A 25116-nucleotide genomic window follows, 5' to 3' on the forward strand; every position below is an offset into this window, starting at 1 on the left:
CCCGCCCAGCCTTCGGCAGTGGTGACGGCACGCAGTCTCCTTCCTCTTGACCTCGACCGGGGAAGCCATGATGCTTCGAACAGAAAGTTTCACCAGCAAGGTGACTCCCCAAGGAAGTAGAACACAGCCAGAAGGAAGATAACAAAATTATCTAGTTAAAATGAGCTTCATTTGGTCCAAGGCAGTAAAGAATTTTATTAAAAATAACCTTTTTCTATAAAAGTAAACCTGATGTTATGGTAAACTTTTAAAATATCCTTGCCTCATTAAGAGACAGCATGCTTTCCTCCTAGGACTAACCATGGTTTGAAAATTACACCTTTTGATACTCACTTATATTTTACAGTTGGAAAACACCATTTCCTATACCTAAAACGGCTTTCGAAAACAGAAAAGGAAGCACACCGCAATTGTATTGAATTAATTACATTTTCTAAACTACCAACAACCCTGGTGAATCGCGATTTCCTATTCGTTTTATTCTTTGCTGTATGTTTGCTGCATGTTTTGAAAGTGGGTGAGAAAAAAAGATATTGTCTGCTTTGACTTGGAATTCTCAGCATGGATGTAACTGAATTCAGGGTTAATCAGGTCGAGTCACAGGAAATCGTTGTTTATTTAGTAGCACAGGTGGGGAACGTCCAGCCCGGGGCACGCTGACAGCTCTGTATGGCCTGTGGAATCATTCGGTGCAGCTTTGCCCAGGCAGCCACAGGTGGAACTCAAAATCTATAACAGGGTGATTTTTAAGCTGACAAGTTGGTAGGGCCCACGAGTGTGCTATGAAAGCAGAACACAGGTTGCCCATTCCCGAAAGGGTCAGCAAATCCAGACAATTTCTTAAGCGGTCGCTGGACTGCACTTCGATGTTTCTTTTTCTCTGTGTCATCCTGGTGGATTGGCCATGGGTCAGTGGGTCAGTGGCTGGGTAGAAAGTGTATTCCTGGATAATGGAGAAGGCAACAGATAATAAGATAGAAGACAGACAGTGATAGATAGGTGGTAAATAGGCAGGCACGCAGCATACAGATACGAAGTGACAGAGGAGCTGGGCGGGATTTCGGCTCTAAGCTTTTCAGACGAGTCTTGCTTTCTCTTTTTCAAAGCAAACTCCTTTGCATTCTGGAAACCTGCCTGAGTCAGGGGCTCTGACACTGTCTCTTTCTTTCCTTTATGTGCTGATCAGAATGATAACAGCGGTTAGCATCTACCGAACACTTAACTACGGAAGTGCCAGGGCAGCCAGGAAGGCCTTCACGTCTCCTCCTGTCTTCCTCAAAGCAACTCCGTACCGCGTGTCTCGGGACGAGCGTGTGCCACGTGACATTCTGGTCAGCAGTGGACAGCATGCACCACGGCAGTCCCACGAGGTTACTGCCGCCCTGATGTCCCTACCACCTAGCATTCCGTCTATGCCCTTCCTAGATTTCGCCATATTTTGGAGCACAAACACCTGCCACTGTGCTAACCTGCCTTCAGTACTCAGTACGGTAACATGTTCTACAGGCTGCTGACGCTGTTCCTGTGTGTGTAGCAGGCTGTGCCATCAGGTGTCTGGAACGGCACTGGATGATGGTCGCACAATCAAGAAATCACCTAAACACGCATTTCCCGGAACGTGTCCCCACGGCTGGTGGCACACGGCTGTATTATAATCCCCATTTTTGGAGATGAAAGCTTTGGGAGGGCAAGACAACTAAAAGCCAATTCTGAGCCTACACTAGATCTGATGCAGTGGAAAGAAGACAGGACCGACAGAGGAAAATTTCATCAAGTTAACCTGCACATCCGTATGCCAAATAAATGCAGCTTGGGGTTCGAAATCTAGAAGTCTCTACTGACGTGCTTTGGTGGCAAATCAGGCTTCCGATCCTTGAATTTGTACTTCGAGATCCTGCTTTGGGGTGCAGCAAAATGACTCCAGGACTTCACCTCTTGGTTCCTCATTGTCCCTCTCCACCTACCACCGAGAGACTTCGAGATTTCCACTGGTACCTGACATCTTCAGAGGAAAACACACGAAAGAGTACGACCTATTCCAAAATGAGAAAGAACCACTCTTTGGTTATTCTGCTTTCGTAACAACTGCTATTTCTCATCTGAGAACAGATGGACAGGAAAACAATTCTAATTCATGCAGAATATTCTGTTAGTGCTGCAGTTGGGGTGTGGTTGTCACCCACCAAAATGGGTGCTGAGCTTGGTGAGGGCGTTGAGATGTGGTGATTAGATCATGGCGCCCTACCCTCGTGCAGAAGCTAATGTGGTTCCCTGGAGAGTGGGTTAGTCCTCACAGAGTGGATTGTTATAGAGCAACCCAGCCCCTCCTCTCTCTCTCCCTCCCTCCCTCCTTCTCTTCCCTCCCTCCCTCCCTCCCTCCCTCCCTCTCTCTCTCTCTCTCCTGGACGCTTGCTTCTTCCACACATGGCTTTTTCCCTCTGTTTTTCCACCATGCACAGAGCCTTAGATAAACAGCCAATCAGATGCCAGCACCATGCTCCTGGACTTCAAACTACGAGGAAACAAACGAGCCAAAACCCCTTTTCCTTGCAAAGAGCCCAACCTCAGGTATTTCGTCCAGCAACAGAAAGTGCACGAGGACAGCGATCATTTGCACAGATTCACGGTCTCGTGTTTTTTGGCCTGGAGATGTGCGTATCAAGGCATACAGAATCTTAGCAGCGTCTTCTCCCAGCACGTGCCCCACATTCTAAATGGTAAAGAAGAGGAAAGAACAACAGATGGGGTGATCGCCATTCTCCAAAGAGCACCTGTTCGTGGGACCTTGCGACAAACCCTAATGAGCCACGGGGAAATGATTCAGCTCTCTGAAGAATGCACACGTATTGACAGCACGGCTAGACAATGTTGCTTAATTCTCCACATTGCAGAATTATCCAAAGAAAAGAGAGCTGATTTTTTAAAATGATAGCTAAAGACATCTTTGGAGACAGTTGAATCTGGGTTGGCAAGGCAAAAAGTCAAACAACCGATCAAAACAAGAGAAGAAAACTGTGACTAAAATAAAAGTGATGATATGCTCATCTAATTTAAACGCTCAAGTCTGGGTAAATGAATTACAGCATTCTCTCGGAAACCTTCTGGTAATTTCTCACCAGTTGTTAGATAGACCAAATAATTTAAAACAATCTGTAGAGGTTGGATGAAGGTTCTGATTTCTGCGACATTATTAGGAAGCAGATGGGAAGGGAGATAATTACCACCAAGCACTGATCACAGGCAACACACCACCCAGCAGCCCCGCCGGCCCCACGGCTTCTCCACCGCTGCCAGGGCGGTTCTCATCACCCCACACACCCCTGGCCCGGCCACTTCGCAGCTTCTCTCAGCCGGGACTGAGGCTGCCCACGTGAGGGAGGCCCCCCAGGGAGGCATGCCGCGGCTCCCATCGGTACAGCACTTCTCGGGACAACTCGGTGTTACCGCCGTTTGGGCCCCTTTCTCCACCTCAGCTACCTGGCTTCCCTTCCCGTGAGCTGCTTGGCTCGAGAGCAGAACTGATCTGTGAGCCATGTGGACCACCTGCCAAGGTGCTCTGGGAGGAAGCTTCCATGTACCCACAAACGCCCCAGACGGCAGCTGCAGCCACGCAGGGACGGGGCGGTCCAAGGCAGGGAAATAGCAAGCGCAGTGGCTGTGAGTGTAGGCCAGGCAGCTACACTGGGCCCCACAGCCAGACCAGCAGAGCTTAAAGACAGGGACAGAGCCTTAGCTGTAACCTTTTAACGGATCGGGCAATAAACAGTTAGCTGGTTAAGCTATAACCTGGTTGACTTACTGGGATGTAGCAAACCCCCTCATTTTCTGTGTCTGATCAAGCCGTTGGCTGGAATTTTCAGAGCCTGCCATACTGGAAAATCGTTTTGCTTTGTTCAAATAAACTGTATTAAACATAAGTGGTCTAAGGACTCTCCTCGTACCAGTCCTTTAGCCGGGATGGTTGAGTGGGTGAAGTCAGGGCCTCACTGGGGAAGGCAGCAATGGCCACCCCAGGCCCAGCGGTGTTTGGAAAGCGAATGGAGTTCCGGGTGCTTTCCTACGTGGCTGCCAGGGTGCACAGCGCTGGCCGCAAGCCCAGGCTGGCTTCCACCCCTGCCCTCCAGCCAGGCCCAGCCCAGGTCACGGACCAGGGCAAGGAGCACGCCGAGTTGCCACTACTGGATCCGTGAGGGGGTTTTGAAAACTTCCTGAATGTGGAATGAAAACGCATTTATTGGGGGGGAAAGATGTCGAAGTCTATGGATAGCTTTTTCACAGCAGGTGTTTCTGTGAACTGCTGGAGGATCAGCCAGATCATCTCAGTGCCGTGCCCACGGTCTTCTTTCCACAGACCCCACTGTACTGTACTGTTGGGCACAGCCAGTGCTGTGCTATTAAGTGCTTCAAATCCCTCTGGAAGCTGCAAATACGTCAGAGTCCGGGAAGAAGGGGGAGGGGCAGAGCGAGTGCTCTCTGCCCTTTGGTCCCTCCAGAGAGACAGAGGCCCCCGGGTTCCCAGGGTAACCCCGGAGGCCATGGCGGGAGCGTGGCAGGGGCAGGTCCTCACACACGTGGTCCGAGGCTGCAGAATCAGGGCACGGCCACGAGGAACAGCCCAATCTCCTGTTAAACTCCCAGCTTGTCCTCAGAGCTTTTCTTCCTTAGACAAGAAAAGCAAAGCAGAGCTGAAAACTGTTTTGGAAGTGGGCTCGCTCAGGCTGGGCAGCTCCTGGCAGCCCCCCCCCCCCCCCCCCAGCAGGCCACACGGTGCTCTGGGCCACGGTTTAAAGAGAAGGTGGAGCCCAGGGCTTGTCGGCGGCTTCCTCAGCTGGCACCTGAGCCCGCAGGAGCTGCCGGCAGGGCCCTTTCCACCCCGAGTCTCTGCCTCTCCTCAGGGAACACAGGACTCCACTGAGCGCTGCTTACGCAGGAGGGGCCCGGAGCAGCTCCTGGCCGCCCCAGCCGTGCCCCTTTGATCTTCCCAGCGAGGCCGCAGGTAGCAGCTCGGTTGTTATTTAACGAAGGAGGAAGTGGAGGCTCTGAGATTACACAAGGCGTGTGAGATCCCAGCGCAATCGGAACAGCACCCGTGACACACAGCCCAGGTCGGCCAGCCGGGGAGTCTGGCTCCACGGCAGCTTCGTGCAATGTGGTTCCGCCGGAGGCTCCTGCTTTGCTCGGCCTGTGAAACCAGAACGCTAAGGCATCCCTTCGTGCCAGTGTCGGTGCAGACCGCGATGAACACACTCCTCGTGCGTGAGCAGACAGACAGGGAGCACCCATCCACGGCTTCACTCCACAGGTGCCTGCAGTGGCAAAGGCTGGGTCAGGCCCAAGCAGGGAGCTAGGAACTCCATCTGTCTCCCATGTGGGTGGCAGGGACTTGAGCCACCAACTGCCTCCCAGGAAGCTGGATTCCGGAGCAGGAGCTGGGACTTGAATCGAGGGGCTCAGAAGCAGGGCTGTCTTAACAGCCAGGCACCAGGAACGGCTTGATCTTGTAAAAGAACGCGTGGAGCCTGCTGATTGACAGCTGGGGTGGGGTAGGTCACAGGACCCCACAGCGCTGGGGAGCCCGCCCTGCCCTGCTGTGGTGGGCGCTTAGCAACACTGCTACCCCAGGTGGCTCCACACGGCAGCATATGCTCAACCTTTCGGTAAAGGCCACTGTCTTATTTAAAAACAAAATATCCAAAATTTCTATTATGAGCTTCCCAAATCCCTGTTAAATAAAAATGCAGTATTTTCCTCACTCTTCTTCCTTTGCTGACATTTCAAAATACCATTCTCCTGTTTCACTCCATGTCTGGAGAGAGGAGGCCGCGCCACGCAGCAGGAAGAACCCGGCTGGGAATGCAAGCACCCGGGGTCCTCGCCTTGTGACTCGGCAGGAAGCTTCACCCTCGGGGGAGGAAACCTGGGGTTTTCCTCGCCAACCTGTGAGAGCTCTCGTAGCTCTTGAACTCTGATTCATTTCTAACTTGGGTTTCTCTTCCCGATCTTCGCTGTTTGTTCTCTTGGGTTTCAGTTGGTTCTTGTAAGCACAGCACGATCTCCTATTGATAGCAGTTTTACTACTTGCACTCCCCGAGAACGAGTAATGGGATCCCATCCCTGCTTCAATCTGCTCTGGTTTTTAGTGTAACCTTTGTTTTTAGCATTTTAAGAAGTTCTCACTTTTGATCTGAAAGGCAGAGAGAGAAAGAGAGATCTTTCATGTGCTGGTTCACTCCCCAAATGCCTGTAACAGCCAGGCATAGACCAGGCTGAAGCCGAGAGCCAGGAACACAGTCCAGGTCTTCCATGTGGGTGGCGGGGAGCCAAGTGCTAGAGCCACCATCTGCTGCCTTCCAGGGAGCATGTTAGCAGGAAGCTGGGTTGAAGCAGAGGAGTCAGGACTTGAACCAGGTTCCCCAGACACTGAGTGTGGGCAGCCCACATGGTGGTCTAACCACTGCACCACACACTCACCCCTTTCAGTATAATCCTTATGTCATTTATCATATTCTCATGGTATGCTTAACTCCTGTCTCACTGGGACAAGAAATGCTAACTTGAACTGCCTGAAATAATAATGACAATAAAAAGAATAACAAGAAAAAAGAATAAAAAGAATAATACTGACTTATAGAACTAAATGCTAAACAGGTGGGCAGCTGCAGGAAGGTTTGATCCAGGCTCTGCATCTATTTCTCTGTGAGTTTTGTGACAACAGATCCGTGTTGACAGCTTCTACCCTGGCACTGCACAGGTCCAGACCCTCCTATCCATACCCAACAGGGGCTTCCGGAACACCCCACAGCCTATTCTGTTTCGGGATCCGGGAAGCCTTCCTTGGAATCCTCAGAAAACTCGGTTGAACCAATGAGGTGGTTCCCACAACCATCACTGTGCCAACCACTGTGGCCTGGGGAAGGCTGTGTATGGCTTAGACCTCGGGGTCCGAACCAACCACTGGCAGGGGTTGGGGCCCTGTGACACGGCTAACCAATGTGAGCCCACCCCGGTGTGACACGGCTAACCAATGCGCGCCCACCCCGGACCTGAAGCCCAACCCCTCCACTGCAAGTGGATTCACAACTGGCAGAGGTCGGCGCGAGCCCCCGTGCTGTTCCACGAACCCTCCCTGGCCACCAGCGGGACCCTGGGGACAGCACACTTTCCGGTCCGCCGTGAGCCTAGCACTGTTACTGTGAAACTGTGTGGGGTTGAACCGAACCTCAGGTAGTGGTGCCGACAGAAAACCCAAACAGAAAATCGCCCAGTTCTCCTCACCCCTTCCTCTCCATCCTATTCTTGTCCTGGCCACTGTTCAGGCTCCCTAACTTTCCCCACTTACTCATATTTTACCCTCTTATTTCTAGCGGTTTTACTTAGTCTGAAGATAACCAAATATTTCCTGAATAATAAGTCTCTGAATATGCATATTCTCTAAATATGACTATAAGCCTATTTGCAAATCTAGCACTTACATTTAGAGTGTTGCTGGCAGGACTCTGAAAATAACGTGTTTTTTTTTTTTAATGGAAAAATGTACTACAGCAGAAGGGTTTGTTTTCCACAAAGCAGAACGAACTTTCTCGATTTCACTGATTTTGATACTTCCACGTATACAGTACTGATATACTCATCAAATATTAAAGAAGTATTAACTGAGACCCTGCCGGTTATGGGATTCTCCACCACTGAGAACGGAGCCTGTGATGGACGGAGGGCAGGCATTTGGTGTGCGGCTCAGACACCACTGGGGACACCCACATTCCATATTGTAGCACCGAGTTTGAGTCCTGGCTCTGCCTCCCATCCTGCTTCCTGATACTGCACACCCTGGGAGGCAGCGGATGAGGCCCAAGTCCTTGGCTCCCCACCACCCACATGGGAGATCTAGATTGAGTTCTGGGTTCCTCCCGGCCCCTCCAGGCCTGGCCCATCCCTGGCCGTGGCAGGCATTTGGGGAAATGAACCAGCAGATGGAAGCTCTCTGTGTCTGTCTGCTTTTGCTCTTTGCTTTTTCCAGTACAATGGAGGAAAAACGGAATGACAGGTCTGTGCAGAAAAGGGGCTGTGGAGCCAGGCGTGCTCTGCTCTTCCCTAGCCCTCTCCCACCCGAGGCTGGGGCTCCAGGGCCTTCCTAAGCCCCTTGGGCAGCTGTGACCTCACTACACGGGCGCCAAGGCCAGGCAGGAGGTGCCATTCGCACAGGACAAGGAATTATAAGCACCTGCGGGAACAGACTGCAGCAGCTAGCCAATGGGGATGCTCTGGGAGAGCGCAGGGCCGGACCACAGCCCACAGCCCTGGCGAGTCTCCACGGAACACGTGCACGCGGCACAGTACACGGCATCCGGGCCTGGGCGAGCAGGGCAGAGTGGCTTTACCGCCTAGTGCACCGCACGGGTGTGCAGTGTGGCAGCCCCGGGGCGGGGGCGGGGGGGAAGGGGAGGGCAAGCGTGTGGCTGGTTCACGCTGGGCCCAGACCAGAGGGTGCCCGCACCAAGCCAAAGCAGGGGTCCTCCTGCAAAACACAACAGTTTTAAGCCCGGATGTCTGCACAATGAGCTTATCTGTAGGCAGGTATGCGTGAACTTCCACTCATTAATAACGATCAAAACCCATCCTCGACCCCTTCCTACTCAGATCCACAGCCCTCTTTCTAGGACTCTCCTAACCCTAGCACTTACTCGGGGACTAGAAAGGAAGTCTTTGGCAATGAAAGCCAGACTCATGGATAGGTTTGCAGGACTGACTGTTGTTAAAACCACTGCCAAGCCGGATTCTGTCCCGATTGCTCCTCTTCCAGTCCAGCTCTCTGCTGTGGCCCCAGAGTGCAGTGGAGGATGGCCCAAGTGCTTGGGCCCTGCACCCGCATGGGAGACCAGGAGAAGCACCTGGCTCCTGGCTTCGGATCGGCGCGGCGCAGCGCACCGGCTGCAACGCACCGGCCATAGCGGCCACTTGGCAGGTGAACCAACAGAAAAAGGAAGACCTTTCTCTCTGTCTCTCTATCTCTGTCTAATTCTGCCTGTCCAAAAAATAAATAAATAAAATGCCTTTCAAATAAATAAAGTAAAAAAAAAAAAGAACTGCCAAGGGCCATGCGGGCATGTCAGCGTCGGAAGGTGGTCAGCTTGAAAACTTCATGGAGCTCCCACTGGTCAGAGTGACCGAAGCCAGGCTGACTGCCTTTTGTGAGTGGACAGGACGGGCAGGCACGGGGGAGGAGACTCTTGGAGCAGTTGCCACAGTTAGCACAAACACACTTGACCCAGGCGGGCTTTCTGCAGCGCAGTGTAACCTGTATGAGAGCTGCACAGGCTGAGGCTGCAGCGGAACCCAGAGCGACTGGGCATTCGGAGAGCGAGTCTTCGTCTTACGCCCCGCCTCAGAACCCCCTTCTGCATCAGCTCCCTATGGTCTGCTGGGTCTAGCCTTGGACACGTGAGCAACGACGGAGATTATTTTTTTTCTTAGCCCAAAGTACGATTTTGATTTCTATGCGTTAAGAGGTAGCCACGCTGGCGCCACGGCTCACTAGGCTAATCCTCCGCCTGCAGCGCCGGCACACCGGGTTCTAGTCCCGTTCGGGGCACTGGATTCTATCCCGGTTGCCCCTCTTCCAGGCCAGCTCTCTGCTGTGGCCCAAGAGTGCAGTGGAGGATGGCCCAAGTGCTTGGGCCCTGCACCCGCATGGGAGACCAGGAGAAGCACCTGGCTCCTGCCTGCGGATCAGCGCGGTGCGCCGGCCGCAGCGGCCATTGGGGGGTGAACCAACGGCAAAGGAAGACCTTTCTCTCTGTCTCTCTCTCTCTCTCACTGTCCACTCTGCCTGTCAAAAAAAAAAAAAAAGAGGTAACCACACGGTTTCTGAAACAATCAAGACTCAGCTCCAGCTGGAGAACCAGTCATCTCTGTCTCTTTGGGCAACAGCCCCAGTCTGTCGAAGGTTGAGTGAGCATTCCCAGACACGTGCCAGAGAGGACACATGGCCAAGCTCGGACGAGAGACCCAAGAGCAGCAGGACTCCCCACGGATGCTGCAGAAAACGTGTCGGCTGAGACTGAATTTGCAGGAAACGCAGACTTTCCCCTTGGTCATCTTAGTCCCTTCCTGCTGCTCTAATACCTGAAGCCGGGTCATTTTTTTTTTTTTTTTTTTTTTGACAGGCAGAGTGGACAGTGAGAGAGAGACAGAGAGAAAGGTCTTCCTTTTGCCGTTGGTTCACCCTCCAATGGCCGCCGCGGTAGCCATCCTCCACTGCACTCCCTGGCCACAGCAGAGAGCTGGCCTGGAAGAGGGGCAACCGGGACAGAATCGGTGCCCCGACCGGGACTAGAACCCAGTGTGCCGGCGCCGCAAGGCGGAGGATTAGCCTGTTGAGCCACGGCGCCGGCCTGAAGCTGGGTCATTTTAAGAAGCACAGAAGTTTACTCCTTACAGTGCTGGTGGTTAGAAGTCCAAGGTCAAGCCTCGGGCAGATTGGAAGTCGGCCTGGGGCTCGCGCACTGCCTTCGGGGCGGCACCTGTGGCTGCAGAGCTGGAGGGGCAGGAAGGGCGCACCAGGCTCCCGGGAGCCGTGAGCACACACACCGCGCCCACGTGGGTGGAGTCCTTGAGACCGAGCCGCCTCCCCAAGGCGACTGTTGCATCAGGGGATTAAGTTCCAAGGTAAATCTGGGGTGAAGACAGACCTTCTCGCCACGTGTGCAGGCCTGTGATCCCTTTGCTCTTGGCACGGGCTACTGTGTGTGCTCAGGACACGGCTACCAGGCAGAGATGCCCCGTGTTTTCATTTGCCCTGGCTGCTGTGGCCAACTTGGTAAATCAGGTGGCTTAAACAAAAGAAATCCATCGTCCCACAGTTCTGGAGGCTGCAAGTTCACGGGCAGGGTGTTGGCAGGGTGTGGTCTCTCCCAGAGGGTTGTTGAGGGAGCACCTGTTCCAGCCCTTCTGGAATCTTCCAGAGGTTTCCTGGGACTCTTTGGTGTTCCCTGACTTGTGGACCCCACCTCTACCTCTTTCATCACATGCTGCTCTCCTGATTTGTGTATCTCCATGGCCAAACTGATGTTGCACGTGAGGACGTTATTCAAGTCGGGTGAGGCCCACCAAGGGGACTGGCCTCATCTGGCACTTATTAATCACATGTGGGGGCCGTGGCACTGTGGCGTAGCAGGTTAAAGCCCTGGCCTATAGTGCTGGCATCCCATATGGGTACTGGTTCTAGTCCTGGCTGCTCCACTTCTGATCCAGCTCTCTGCAGTGGCCTGGGAAAGCAGGGGAAGATGGCCCAAGTCCTTGGGGCCCCTGCACCCTTGTGGGAGACCTGGAAGAAGCTCCTGGCTCCTGGCTTCAGATGGGCTCAGCTCCAGCTGTTGCGGCCAACTGGAGAGTGAACCAGTGGATAGGAGACCTGGTTCTCTCTGTCTCTACCTCTCTCTGTAACTCTGTCTTTCAAATAAATAAAATAAATCTTTTAAAAAAAGTGGAATGACCCCATTTCCAAATGAGGTCATGCTCTGGGACCCTGGGGCTCAGGTCTCGGCACAGAATTTCGGGGGGCTGCAGTTCAACCTGCGGCACTGAGAGAAAGTCACTTAGCTACCCCACAATTTTCCCGAGTCATGCGCAGCAAAAGGACTGCTTAGTAACACAGCAAAGGTCCCCCAGCCAGCGTCTTGAGGCTGAGAATTCCCAGTGAGCCGGCATTCCTCACTCAGAGGATGAGCTGACGTTCTCCAGTGCTGGGAGTTTCTTTTTTCTTTCTTTCTTTCTTTTTTTTTTTTTTTTTTTTTTTTTAAGAAATGAAAGTTACCATCGTGTGCCTCTAATACACACAACGTTTTTCTTTTTTGCCAAGTGGAATGGAGTGAAATTGCAGAATCATAAACTGCCAAAGAGCAGGGACTGCGAAGGCCACCTCTGGTGCCCAAGGCCTTGGCCCGGCGTTCTCTCGCACACGCAATGCCCCTTCCACCAGCCCACGGTGACAGCTGACTGTGCCCCGCCACTCCAGACGGCAGGAGGCCACATGGGCCACTGTCCCCTGGCTTCCAAATTTGTATATGGCCCTAAAAGATCCCAGAAACACTGGACAGAGTTGAGAGACTTAAGGATACTTCAAAAAGTTCGTGGAAAATGGAATGAAATGAAGTTTATATTGGTATAAAATATTTGAAATCTAAGTTTTGGTGGTTTTTTTTTTTTTTCATAATGTGCATTGTTCATGAACGGTGTGAAGAATCCTTGTGTACAAGAAGGAAAAGGAGGAGATGGCTCCTCCGCCCGCCCGCCTCCAGGCTTTGCCACCCTCCATGGGTAAAGGGGCGGCCGTTTCACACTGCACAGCTTCTAGGGGGAAAGGAGCCTTCTGAATTAAGCAAAGGACACATCTTACACCACTAGGGGCAGAACTCGATGTCACATCACACGTGTGACGGACTACAGTAGTAGGTGGCATCAGTTACTCAATATTCCCCCAGATATTTAACCTGGTTCCAACCATACCTTAGGACCAACCTCCAGGTTCAAGAAAACACTAGGGACAAAAAACCTGGGTATGACAACATCAAGACGAAACAATCAGATGGATTAAAAACTGGGAAACTGTAATAGACAACCCGCTCAGCCTATCTTAAGAAACTGGTGTTGGTGGGGGTTTTAAGTTTTTACTTACCACTTTATTTGAAAGGTAGAAAGACAGAGTTTCCATTCACTGTTTTACTGCCCCAAATGCCTGCAACAAGCCAGGAGCCCAGAATTCCATCTGGGTCTCCCCTGTGAGTGGCCAGGACCCAAGGACTTGAGCCATCCTCTGCTGCCTCCCCAGGTACACGATAGCTAGAAACTGGACTCAGAGTCAGGATTCGAACCCAGACACTTTGAAATGGATGCTGGTGTTTCAAGGAGTGTCTTAGTTGCAGTACCAAACCCCAGCCCCATTTTTTTTTTTTTTTTTTTTTTTTTAAAGAAAAGGCATCTGTCGTAGGTAAAAGAGATTTAAGAGAGTACCAACCAAAAATCAATGTGTGGACTTTGATTGTATCCTAGTTTTAAAAAAGAAGTAGCTTAAAAATATATTCTGGGTCACAAAGAGGAATTTGGAAATGGACCAATGATGACCTTTAGGAAAAAACTTTAATTTATGTGGGATAATGGTAGTGTGGTTAGGGAGGAGACTGTCCTTATTCTTTAGGGTAAAACAAGGAAATCCGCCACTCAACTCTGATGTTCCCTTCAGCAAAGACAGCCAATGATCACATCAGAGACAAAGGCGGCAAAACACGAACGGCCTTGAATCTAAAGTTCTGTGGACTTCCTCGCACCGCGCTCTCAGCACTGTGCCACGAAACTTGCAGTTGGCAGAAATGGTGCTCATGGTGTTTTTTTTTTCTTTTTCTTTTTCTTTTTTTTTTTTTGACAGGTAGAGTTAGACAGTGAGAGAGAGAGAGAGAGAAAGGTCTTCCTTTGCCGTTGGTTCACCCCACAATGGCCGCTGCGGCCGGCGCACCACACTGATCTGAAGCCAGGAGCCAGGTGCTTCCTCCTGGTCTCCCATGCGGGTGCAGGGCCCAAGCACTTGGGCCATCCTCCACTGCCCTCCCGGGCCACAGCAGAGAGCTGGACTGGAAGAGGGGCAACCGGGACAGAATCTGGCGCCCCAACCAGGACTAGAACCCAGGGTGCCGGCGCCGCAGGCGGAGGATTACCCTAGTGAGCTGCAGCGCTGGGCGCTCATGGTGTTTTGGTTGAAGTGGGGAAACAAAGGGAAGGAACGCCGAGCCCGGTTCTCTGGATTCATTTGTACGGCGCCCACACACCAACAGGAGTCAAGTAAACAGTAGGGTCAGGGAAGCCTTTGCTGAAAGTGAATTCATGCAACAGACGGACTGAACAAGCAATGCTGCATCCATAGCGTGGAAACCAACCAAGTACTAGTCGAGAAGATCTTCAGGATGTTGGGAGATGAAAAATGCAAACTGTAGAATGGGGAATACAGTCTAATATTTATGCTTGAATAATCTTATCTTTAGAACACTCTCAATGCTCTGGGCAGCATTTAAACCTGCAGCCAACGCCGTACGGAAGTAGTGACAGAGAGTAAACGCCCTCACACACTCAGAAAGCGGGTGAGGACCACGCCCACGCAGACCACTTCTGCTTGACACTGCGCTGGAAGTGCTAACCAGGACAACTAGCAGGAAAAATGAAAACATGCAGAAAACAAAGCAGGCCAGGGCTGTGGTGCAGCAGGTTAAGCCACCGCCTGGGACACCAGCATCCCACGTGGGCACCGGTTCGAGTCCCGGCTGCTCCACTTCCAATCCAGCTTCCTGCTAGTGCCTGGAAAAGCAGCAGAAACGGCCCGAGGGCTGGGGCCCCTGCAACCACATGGCAGACAAGGAAGAAACTCCTGGTTCCTGGCTTCGGACTGGTCCAACTCTGGCCACGGGGGCCATCTGGGGAGTGAACCAATGGATGGAAGATTCTCTCTCTCTCTCTCTCTCTCTGTGTCTCTATCTCTGTAACTCTGTCTTTCAAATAAAACAAACTTTTTTTTTAAAAGATGGCAATATTGGGGGCTGGCACCCTGGCTCACTAGGTTAATCCTCCGCCTGCGGTGCCGGCATCCCATATGGGCTCCAGGTTCTTGTCCCAGTTGCTCCTCTTTCAGTCCAGCTCTCTGCTGTGGCCTGGGAAGGCAGTGGAGGATGGCCCAAGCGCTTGGGCGCCTGCACCTGTGTGGGAGACCAGGAGGAAGCACCTGGCTCCTGGCTTCAGATCGGTGCAGCGCTCCGGCCATAGTGGCCATTTGGGGGGTGAACCAATGGAAGGAAGACCTCTCTCTCTCTCTCTCTCTCTCTCTCACTAACTCTGTCAAATAAAAAAAAAAGATGGCAATATTTCCCAAACTAATTTATAGATCCAATGAATTTTCCATCAAAATTCCTATTGCCTTTTCCAATTTGTCAAACTAACTGATCCTAAAATTTATATGGAAAAACAAAGAATCCGAAGTAGCAAAACACAAAAATGAAAGCAAACAAACAAAAACCTTGAAAAAGAATAAAGTTGGAGTTTTAATGCTGACTGATTTCAAAACATACTGGAAAACGATGATAACCAACACAGTATGTGACTACCACAAGGAGTGTCATGTAGAATAACTAAATAGAACTGAGAACCCAGAAATGAATTGATGTATCTGTGATCTACTGATGCCTGGCAAAGGTGACAAGATAATCCAGTGGAGGAAAATAATGGACTTTTCAACAAATGGTGCTGGGACAACTGCATATCCACATGCAAAACAAAAAAACAAAGCAAAACAGAATACTGACCTTCACCTCGCTTCTCATACAAAAATTAACTCAAAGTAGATCAAAGGCCTAAATGTAAGAACAAAAACTACTATAAAACCACTATAGTTGTAAACTAAATTTATAGTTAGGAGAAAACAGAGGTTTAAATCTGCCTGGCCTTAATGGCCTCTTAAATATGACACCAAAAACGCAACAAACAATAACATAGATAAAACTGGATTTCATCAAAATTTACATGAAAGGATACTGTCCTAAAGTGAAAAGGCAACCTACAGAATGGGGAAAAACCTGCCAATTGTGTTTGCTATGGTTTAGGACCTAGGCTCTATAAAGAACTCATAACTAAGGGGCCAGCACCTTGGCACAGTGGGTAAAGCCACTGCCTGCAATGCCAGCATCCCATATGGGCACCGGTTGGAGTCCCAGATGCTTCACTTCCAATCCAGCACTCTGCTATGGCCTGGGAAAGCTGCAGATGATGGTCCAAGTCCTTGGGCCCCTGCACCCACGTGGAAGACGGGAAGAAGCTCCTGGCTCCTGGCTTCGGATCGGCGCAGCTCCAGCAGTTGCAGCCAACTAGGGAGTGAACCAGCAGAAAGAAGACACTCCCCACCCCTACCCTCACCTCTGCCTCTCTGTAACTTTGCCTTTCAAATAAATAAATACATCTTTAAAAAAAAACTCATAACAATAAATAGAAATAAGCCAATTCAAGAAATAGGGAAAGAAATAAATTGATTTTTTTCTCCAAAGAATATTTACAAATGGCCAATAAGCACATGAGAAGACACTCAGCACTGTTGGTCTTTAGAGAAAGGCAAGGCACTGGCATCCCACATGGACACCGATTCTAGTCCCAGCTGCCCCTCTTCCAACCAAGCTCTCTGCTATGGCCTGGAAAAGCAGAAGAAGATGGCCAAGTGCTTGGGCCCCTTGCACCCACATGGGAGACCAGGAAGAAGAACCTGGCTCCTGGCTTTAGATCGGCGCAGCTCTGGTCATTGTGGCCATTTGGGGAGTGAACCAACAGATGGAAGACTTTTCTCTCTGTCTCTCCCTCTCACTGTCTATAACTCTGTCAAATAAGTAAAATCTTTAAAAAACGAACAAACAAACAAAGCACATGGAGGAGGAGGGTATTTAGCACTGAAGAGTGCCCGGGTCTGAGTTCTAGCTTCACTTCCAACCCCCCTTGCTGCGATGTGTACCCTGAAAGGCAAGTGACGGCTCAGGTAGTTAGGTCCCTCCCACCCCCATGACAGACCCAGCTTGAGTTCCAGGCTCCTGTGTTAGCCTGGCCCACCCCAGCTGTTGTGGACATTTGGGGAATACACCAGTGGACAGGTGACCATCTGTGCTTCTCCCTTTCATGTAAATAAAATAACTCACTTCATAAAAACACAATGAGGCTGGCGCCGCAGCTCACTAGGCTAATCCTCCGCCTGTGGCGCCGGCACACCAGATTTTGTCCCGGTTGCTCCTTTTCCAGGCCAGCTCTCTGCTGTGGCCCAGGAGTGCAGTGGAGGATGGCCCAAGTGCTTGGGCCCTACACCCGCATGGGAGACCAGGAGAAGCACCTGGCTCCTGGCTTCGGATTGGCACGGTGCAACGGCCACAGTGGCCATTTGGGGGGTGAACCAACGGAAGGAAGACCTTTCTCTCTGTCTATCTCTCTCTCTCTTTCTCACTGTCTAACTCTGTCAAATTAAAAAAAAAAAAAACCAAAACAAACAAACAAACAAAAAAAAACAAAAAAACACCACAATGAGATGCCACTTCTTACCCAGCTGGAAGGCTACAAAAACAAACAAAACCAGAAAACTAGTGCTGGTGGGCTGCGGACACTGGAACCCCCACACACTGCCAGTGGGGCAGCCACTGTGGAGGACACTCTGGCTACTCCTCAGAAAGTCAAGCACAGAGTCACCGGCCACACAATCAGGCAGTTCTACTCCTGGGGATGCTCGCTCCAAAGAACTTGACACTGACGTACACACAGATACCTGTACGTGGTACTGTCCAAAACAGCCCAAAGCAGCAGCAACCGAGATGTCCAGCCATGGACAGCCATCAGCCACATGAGCTAAACCCACACCACAGGACACTACCAAGTCACGAACAGGAAGACCACAGACGATACACATGGACCTGGGAGCCACTGTGCTTGGAGAAAGAAGCCAGACAAAAGCTCACATGCCAGGTGACTGCCTGCACATGAGCTGTCCACAGTGGATAGCCAGAGATGGACAGTGGTGAGTGGTTGCCAGCAAGTATGAGGGGGAGCGCTGGGGATGTCTGGAGCAGACGTAGGCACTCCTGACATTGGAGTGTGCAGCGGGGTGCACTAAAACCACTGGTTGAAGCAGCCAACATGGCTTCTTGTTAACTTTAAGACTAAAAAAGAAAAAAAAATGGTCCCAGAGAAGGAAACTAGACACTGGGAAACAAGAAGCAGAACTATCTCAGTGCAAACACCCTTGTCCCTGGGGATTCCGTGCCACGTGGATTTGGGGCTGGCCCTGTGCCATAGTAGGCTAAGCCTCCACCTACAGTGCCAATATCCCACATGGATGCTGGTTCCTATCCTGGCTGCTCCACTTCCAGTCCAACTCTCTGCTAATGGCCTGGGAAAGCAGTGGTAGCAAGTGATTGGGCCCCTGCACCCATGTGGGAAACCTGGAAGAAGCTCCAGGCTCCTGGCTTGGATTGGCCCAGCTCTGGCCATTGCGGCCATTTGGTGTGTGAACCTGTGGATGGAAGACTTCTCTCTCTTTCTCTCTTTCTCTCTCTCTGTAATTCTGCCTCTCAAAAAATAAATTAATTAAAAAAAAAAACAGAAACAATCAGATTTTTTTTTTAATTGCTGGGATTTAAATTTTACAACTAAAGGCGATACACTGCAGATTTGGGACCTAGTGGATGAGTAAGCCAGCTGTCAGCACTGGCTGCCGTGAGGGCCTTCACGGGTGGGATGGTTTCTACTCCACGTGGGCAGGCATGGGCGTCCTTGCACCACAAGTCCCCGTGGCCCCCTCCACAGCAGCTGCCAGGAGGCCGAAGCTTCTGCAAGGCAAGGCTGGTAGGGAGAGCAGCTGCAGCCTCTCGTGGGAAGATTTAAGTTCCTCCTCACCACCAAGGACAGCAGACAGTCCACATTACAGAGCTAAAGGGCTGTGTGTGTGTGTGCAGTGGCCCAGTGGGTTAAAGCCCCGGCTTGTGGCGCTGACATCCCATATGGGCACCAGTTCTATTCCCAGCAGCTCCACTTCCTATCCAAGTCCCAGCTAATGTGTCTGGGAAGGCAGTGGAGGGTGGCCCAAGTCCTTGGGTCCTGTACCCACACAGAAGACCGGGAAGAAGCTCCTGGCACCTGGCCTTGGAACAGCTCAGCTCCTGCCATTGCTGCCATTTGGGGAGTGAGCCAGTGGGTGGAAGACACCTCTCTCTCTCTCTCTATGTCTCTATCTCTCTTCTCTCTCTTCTCTCTCCCCTCTCTCCTCTCTCTCTATTTAACTCTGCCTTTCAAATAAATAAAATAAATCCTTAAAAAAAAGCTACTCAGGACTATGTGGAGGCCACAGCAGGCTATACCCATGGGCACCAGCACCATCCTCAGCTGAGCTGGAGTCTACACCTTAATTTCTTTATTTTAATTATATTTGAAATACAGCAAGAAAGAGACAAAGACAGACAAACCAATCTTTCATCCACTGATTCACTCCCAAAATGCCCGGAACAGCCAGAGGTGGGAACTCCATCTGCGTCTCCCATGTGAGTGCAGGGATGCAAGCACTTGAACCATGATCTGCTGTCTCCCAGGGTGCACAGCGGCAGGAAGCTGGATAAGAAACAGAAGACCTGGGATTCCATCCAAGGCACTCTGATAGGGGACGCAGGCGGCCGGAACAGCAACTTCACTCTACACCAAACGCCTGCCCTGAGGTGGAATCTGCACGTGTGTGTGCATACGTGTGCATGTGTGTGTATGAATTCCAGAATCACTAAGAAGCACAACAAAAACACAAACTGGCCACTCCTGTCCCCCAGGGCCCGGTGAGTCAGACTTTCGGCCTCCCTGTGGGCATTTAAATGAGGCCTGAAACTCTCAGAGACCCTGCTGTGGGCCAGGAGCAGCGGCATGGTTAGAGCTGGGAGACCCCTTCCTTTGTTCCTCTACCTCCAGGTCTACGTGCAGCTCAGGGAGTCAGCTCCTCCAAGCATGCCTGCCCTGGAGCCTCGATCGCCTCCTGTATGGAAGCTGTGCTTGGGGTCAGAGCAAGGTGCAACATCAGCCGGTTCTAACACATCAGCATGAACTAACCAGAGTCTGTCTCAAAGCCAGCAAGGGTCATTGTGAGTGAGACAGCCTGAGGGGCAGTGGTCCAGGGCTTACCTGGGCCGGCTGAGGTGCTCAGGGGCTGCTTGTCCCTTACACATGTGGGACAGCCTCCCCAACACTTGGCGGTTTCGACCAAGGCTTGTCGGTTCTGTAGGTTGTGCTCAGCAGGTGGGAAGCCAGACAGGGCTCCCCGGAAACGCCTGGGCCTCCTTCCTCTCTGAACTCGCAATCTGGAGTTCTTTGTATCCGCTGGTTTCAGGATAGCGTCCTGGAGACAAAGGCCAGGCATCTGAGGCCCGTGAATTTGCCTGCTGTGGCTTCCGGCCCATTCTTACAGTGATGAAAGCCACAGTCCGGCCCAGTCCAGGTGTGAGCAGACAGCCTGCCACCAGACAGGAGCGGCTGCCACGATTGCCATGCTCCCCAGAGGCATCCTGAAGACCCCAGAGATCCAGAGAAGGGGCCGCAAAAGTGGAGGGTGGGGATGGTGAAGACAAAGGTCAAAGTCACGAGGGGAGCAGCACGCAAATTCAATCTTCTATCCCATGCAGAACTTGAACTTGTACAAAAATTACAATTCATGAAAGTTAGGTTTTACTTTATACAAGGAGAGGTGTTTCTGTCCACACTCCACTTTGGGGGTCACTGCCTTCCACGCACCCCTCTGCACATCCTCATCTCTCCTCCTCTTCTTCCTTCCTTTTTTTTTTTTTTTTTTGTGGGGGTGGGAGGAGGCTCATTGGCTCACATGGTATTGGTCTGTCCAGTCTATATGGAAGCATGGGTGCCTGTATCCTTACTCTTTAACTTGGCTGTATTTTATAATATAATAACGGTGTTTTCCTTCTAAGTTTTCAGTTGTTCATCACCATTAATCTAGTATTAGTGTCCACAGCTGTTAAAAAGAACTGCAGAATGGAAAAAAACAAACAAACAAAAAAAAAAACACTGCCTAACTCAAGTCTTGTCCTTTCCCTTAAATACACAGGAGACGGGAGTCAAACCACACCCACCTCTGCCAACCATACCTGTCTCTGCCAACCATACCCGTCTCTGCCAACCACACCCATCTCTGCCTTGCATTAAAGCCACAGCAAGAGCAGCTTCCGTTCATTGGAAAGGGAGCTCGACGGTTTATCAACGTCACGTACAACTCAGAACTGAAGAGCACAGCGACTGCTTGCTGACCAAGAGTGGGGGTGGCCTGGGACACAGATCCCTAGGACCTGTACTGGCTGATAGTAGTTAGCATGTATACACTGTGTCATGCTTTTCACACAGTCTGGCATTTCCTCTCTACCAAAGGACAATGGTGTCATCATGATCCGCAACTTAGGAATGACAACAAGGCGAAAGGAAGCTAAGTGAGTGCCCAGGGCCACTGATCCAGTGAGGGCCCAGCCAGCAGCAAACCCAGGCACACGGATCATGCGTGCTCTCTTAACCACAGCCCCGTCCTGCCTCCATCAGTGTTGTTCGTGATGCGGAGGTAGATGGTGATATGGCTTTGTTCCTTCAAAAACCAACACACAGGTTTTTGGTCTTCATCTTAAAATGAAACAGCTGTGTCAAGAGAAGACCCGCCCACTCGGTGCAGGCTGGGGCCGACGGTGTGCTCCGGGGGAACAAGGCAGAGCAGGGTCGGCCTATGCCACACGTGCCTGTGTGTGCTGCCTGATTTAGCCCTCATGACACGGCCGTGCACACGTGCAGAGGACAGAGATGGGAGGGTGACTAGACTCTCCGGAGACGCCCCCAGGAAACAGCACCACAGGGCTAGACTTCATTCTTGGATTCTTCCCAAAGCACCACTTTGTAAAAGGACTTTTGCAACGTTGGCAAAGTCGCCAGCCTGGACAGGGCTGTGCTGTGGCATGGTTTGTCCCCCACAGGCTGGGCTTAGGCAGCTCAGTCCACCGCACATGGCCACGCTGAGACGTGGTGGGCAGAGCCAGAGCAGCGCCCTTGGGAGGGTGGTCTCATGGGGCAGCTCAGTGCCTGCAAGAGCCGGGTTGTTGTGGAAAAGCAAGGCTGACCCCTGAGCACCTCTGACATCCGGTCTCGCCCTGTGACCCCGCCTCATTGCTGGAGGAAGCCAGAGGGATGCTCACCTGAGGCCAAACTGATAGGGCCTCCCGGTCTCGGACCTTCTGCCTCCACTACCGGTGAGTTAAACCAGCCCATTTTCTTTACAAACACCCAGGCTCAGGAACTTTGTAAGCAAGAGGAAGCAGACTTGGAACCCTGAATATCAATGTCAAGGTCATGTAAGAAGCAGATCAGCGCAGCCTTGTGCGGCCACGTCGTGTAAATGGGCTCCAGGGTTGTGCGCCCGCTGTGTCTGGCTTCTCTCACTCACCTAAGAAGGCCCTGGTCCATCTTCAACACCAGAAGGATAATGACTGCTGGCTGACCCGCAGACGCAGCAAAGCTCCCTGGGCAAACTGGATGTTAGGGAGCAGCCAGCTCACAAGAGGAAGTTCAAAGACAGAGAAGGGAGGAAGGTAACTTTGTAACTTCGGCCAGGGCTGTCAGGGGAGAGTGCACACCCACAGCACATGGCCAATGAGCATCCAGCATGCTACGGTATAAACTACTTGCTGTGCCTGCTCCTGCCTGCTCATCAGAAACTCGAGCTTGCAAGGTGCGTAATAAAATGTTGCTTGCACCACCCCTGCTGAGCCCAGAGGCCACCTCTTGAGTGGACCCCTGGAGACGTTTCCCACACTTAGCACAGCCTTCGTGAAGTGCACCGGCGACACAGCAGGTGCCAGCAGCTCCCATCAGAGCTGAAAGGAATGCCACTGTGTGGACATGCCACATGGGCTAAGTGCTCATCACGGTGTGTCCAGCGTGGGGATAATGGGCACAGAGCTTGCGTGAATGCTCATGGACATACATTCTCACGTCTCCGGGGTGAGCAGACACCGAGGAGAATCACAGGTCACATGGCAACTTCAGGTTTCACTTTTTTAAAAAAAAGATTTTTTAATTCGAAAGGCAGAGTTACCACAAGGCAGAGGCACACACACACATACAGAGAGAGAGAGAGAGAGAGAGAGAGAGAGAGAGAGAGAGAGGTCTTCCATCTGCTGGCTTCAGATGGCTTCAACAGCTGGAGTTGAGCTGGTCCTAAGCCAGGAGCCAGAAGCTTCTTCCGGGTCTCCCACATGAGTACAGGGGCCCACAAACTTGGACCATCTTTCCACTGCTTTCCCAGGCCATTAGCAGAGAGCTGGATCGGAAGTGGAGCAGCCAGGACTCAAATTTGCATCCATATGGGATGCTGGCACTGCAGGCTATAGCTTTACCTGCTATGCCAAAGCGCCGGCCCCAGGTTTCACTTTTGAAACACTGTCCAAACTATTTGCCAAAATGACACGGCTTGATTTTTGAGAGGAGGAAGACCATTTTTTGGAACCAGCCACGGTGTCCTACTGGTCCCCATCTGGCAACCCTGGTCCCTGCTGAGCGCCTGCTTGGGTTACGGCTGAGGGGACCGAGGTGAGGACAAAAATGACTGTGGTTACACAGGTGCAGGCTGTAACTGTGAAATGTAGAGATTCAATGGGTTTCCACATTCAAGACTTCCAGATTGTACCACAGTAAATCATGCCCCAACATAACGAGAAAAAGACTTTAAAATTATGCTGTTTCTCAAATGGGTAGAGAAGACATGAAAAATTTCATATTCTATCTCTTTTTAACAAGAGGCAAGCTCATCAGACTGGGCACGCTGCCGCTCCTCTCCTGTCGTTTGTTCCACCCTCCGCTCACTCCTGAAATTCTAGAACTGACCTGAGTGCCCCCTTTGGGTTTCTATGTTCCACAACAAGACAAGAAAAGGGATGCAAGGAAAACCAACCGCAGCTACACAACAACATTTTTTTTTCCTGCTGAACACAACACAGACCTCTGAGTTACATCATTTAAAAGCATATTCCAAAAATAATTGATAGGCCAGGGAGACAGCTGATGGACCGACTTGAAAGTCAGATGAACCCAAGACAACTTCCACACAAGGTCCCCTCGAGACAACACGAGGCCTGACACTCAACTCTCACCAGCAGCCAGAACTCCGAGGCCCTGGGACACACTGGCTGCTTCTGACACGCAGCATCCCGCCCCTCCCTCCTTACGGGCAGGAGCACAGCTCCAAGGCCAGAAGCAATGACCCCAGGGGGCAGGGCTCCGTGTGCTTCGCGTCCCTCCTCCTGCTGCCTGTGGGGACACAGACGGTTGTGGGAGCTTCTGCAGTTACCCCATGGTCCTGAGACCAAGAGTGGGAACGCCCTGCGCTGCAGATGATGAAGAAATCCAGAGGCTCCTGGTGACATGGAGCCATCTCACCCTGGCCCCAGACTGTCCCTCCACATGAGAGGAGAGCAAACCTGTCTTCCTCACAAAACTACTGTGGATACACCCGGCTCAACAACCGTGCTCACACTGTGCGTCCTGCAAACCATGCCAAGATAATCATCCTCCAAGAACAGCAGACAGCGCCCGCCAACAGGTGAGCGGGTACGCGACATTCAGCAAACACAGGGTATCATTTAGCTCTAAAAAGAAAGGCGATTCTGACCGAAGTCACAACACAGATGAAGGTTCAAAATCTGAAGCCAAGTGAAATAAGCCAGAAAGCCAGCGTTCTGTGTTCCCCCTTACACGAGAACTTGGACTACGCAGTCACAGACACGGGAAGCAGAGTTCCCGGGCTGCAGGCACGGGGAGTTAGAGCTTCGTGGGGACAGTTTACAGGTGAGGGAGGCGAAAAATGTGCTGGGAAGGGCTGGTGGTGACAGCTGCACAACATGTCAGTACCACCGAGCTGCACGTTCACACAAGGCTACAAGGGGGCTGGCGCTGTGGCACAGCACTGCCGCCTGCAACACCAGCGTCCTATCATGTTCCAGTCCTGGCTGTTCCTCTTCTGATCCAGCTCTCTGCTGTGGCCTGGGAAAGCAGGGGAAGATGGCCCAAGTCCTTGGGCTCCTGCACCCACATGGGAGACCTGGGAAAGTTCCTGGCTCCCGGCTTCCTCCTGGTCCTGAGGAGTGAACCAGAGACTGGAAGATATCTCTTTTTCTCTCTCTCCCTCCCTCCTTCCCTCTCTGTTCTGTATGTAACTCTTTCAGCTAAATAAATGTCTCAAAGAAGAAATGGCTGACATTGTGAATGTTGTTCCGTGTACTGTTGCATAATCTTACAAAAGCAGAGGGTAGCATCAGGGTTTCCTCGGCCTGAACCCATCCTTGTCCTCGCATCACACCGATTCAGACTCTGGTTCCTCACCAGGCTCCCGCCCCTCGCAGCCCGTCCCATGCCTCTCACTGCCGGTCACCTCCCTGAAGCCAGCGTGGCCTCCTTTCTGGCCTCTCCTGGCTGCTGGCCCGTGCTCCGGCTGCTCCATCTGGGTGGGTTTCCCGGTGCTTATGGCAACGGCGTGTGTCCATCAGG

The 25116-nt window shown here is 51.7% G+C and overlaps 1 long non-coding RNA gene across 2 annotated transcripts in view; it reads right to left on the minus strand.

Annotated features, from left to right (window-relative positions):
- Positions 1–212: 212 nt before the first annotated feature.
- LOC133766726 (uncharacterized) overlaps positions 213–25116 on the minus strand; it is a 73357-nt gene continuing 48453 nt past the window's right edge. Inside the window, exons 2-4 of one of the 2 annotated variants that reach the window (XR_009866742.1) lie at positions 2564–2710; positions 1781–2033; positions 213–943 (exon numbers count right to left, since the gene is read on the minus strand). This is a non-coding gene — a long non-coding RNA (uncharacterized LOC133766726). Of the gene's footprint in view, positions 2034–2563; positions 2711–25116 lie in introns of both variants that reach the window. The other variant, XR_009866741.1, reaches the window with a different exon arrangement.

This window comes from Lepus europaeus, chromosome 9, assembly GCF_033115175.1.
Source record: "Lepus europaeus isolate LE1 chromosome 9, mLepTim1.pri, whole genome shotgun sequence".
Lineage (NCBI taxonomy): Eukaryota > Metazoa > Chordata > Mammalia > Lagomorpha > Leporidae > Lepus > Lepus europaeus.